At 46.7% G+C, this 1,256-nt stretch overlaps 2 non-coding genes across 2 annotated transcripts; both read right to left on the bottom strand.

Annotated features, from left to right (window-relative positions):
• Positions 1-277: 277 nt before the first annotated feature.
• trnae-uuc (transfer RNA glutamic acid (anticodon UUC)) lies at positions 278-349 on the bottom strand. Its single transcript has one exon. It is a non-coding gene; the product is annotated as a tRNA-Glu (tRNA).
• Positions 350-974: 625 nt separating this feature from the next.
• On the bottom strand, positions 975-1,056 carry trnal-aag (transfer RNA leucine (anticodon AAG)). The gene has a single exon. It is a non-coding gene; the product is annotated as a tRNA-Leu (tRNA).
• Between the last annotated feature and the right edge of the window lie 200 nt (positions 1,057-1,256).

The following is a 1,256-nucleotide window of genomic DNA, read 5'->3' as shown; positions in this document are numbered from 1 at the left end:
CTGCCTGTGCAATGCAACCAACAAGATCTGGATGCCGTCATTGACTAGGCAAGGTTGTGTGTGGAGAACTGGAAAGGTGTCGTGCAGTGGAACTCGAAGAAGACAAGAAGAGGAAAGCTGAGAATCTCAGGCACATTTTTTTGGCCAAATTTGAGCAATGTCCACGTTGCCTTTATGGAAAATGTCAACGATAATGATTTGTATATCATGAGCATAAAACATGGAAGTCACATAAGTTTATTATAAATTTCCTGCTCTGAGAAAGGGTTGGATAGCTTTCCCTGACCGGGAATCGAACCCGGGCCGCGGCAGTGAAAGCGCCGAATCCTAGCCAATAGACCACCAGGGAGTTGATCACTGGCTCAGACACTGGTCTCCTGCATGGTTTCTTGACAAATGTGTGAAGCACCCATTGCATTCATGTACCATGTCAGAAATGCGAATTGTCTTCTTTGAACCGGGGTAACTTTTGTGTCTTGGAAACTGCTGCATGAAGTTGGACTTGGATGTGGAAAAATTGTACAATAGTAACAAAAACGAACAGACGTTCCTTCCTCGTGTGTTCTTTTGTCTTCTTAGTGTAGTCCGTGTTGAGGATAAGGTTGTTGTTTCCACACAATGTCACCAGAAAGGCCAACTCCCTCCTGCAAATCGCTCCGTGCCGGCCAGTGATACATCCTATCACTGCGGTGTAATCCAAATACAGAAACAGATAAAAGTGGCCTGAATGTCTTAAGTAGGGGCGGAGATCTTCAAACAACATGTTGATAAACATACAGCCTCGACCACCTTTTAGCTTTACCGGACGCTGCTGGCGGGCCTTAAGTCTGTGCTGGTTGTGTTTTTTTTATTGCATACCTGGCATGGAAAACTCCAAAGCTAACGTTTTGGCCCTATTTTTGCAAGCTTTCTAAATGAGGCCCAGGGTCTCATTGCCTCAGTCAGGGAAGATACAAGTGCGTTACCAGCAAAAATGGCAGTGGTGGGATTTGAACCCACGCCTCCCGAGAGACTGGAGCCTTAATCCAGCGCCTTAGACCGCTCGGCCACACTACCCTCAATCCGTGCTTTAGGAGGATCAATTCGTGGGCATTATGAGAAAGCAGAAATATGAAATCGCAACACTTTGGTTGCGGTGTGGCAGGCAAAAGCCAAGACTGTTTGCTTGTCCCCAGGAAAACATCATGGCAAGCAGTCCTCGTTAGTATAGTGGACAGTATCTGTGCCTGTCACGCGGAAGACCAGGGTTCGATTCC

This window comes from Nerophis lumbriciformis, linkage group LG03, assembly GCF_033978685.3.
Source record: "Nerophis lumbriciformis linkage group LG03, RoL_Nlum_v2.1, whole genome shotgun sequence".
NCBI classification, from domain to species: Eukaryota; Metazoa; Chordata; class Actinopteri; order Syngnathiformes; family Syngnathidae; genus Nerophis; species Nerophis lumbriciformis.
Note: the sequence above shows the minus strand (reverse complement) of the source record. Positions and strands in the feature narration are given on the sequence as shown.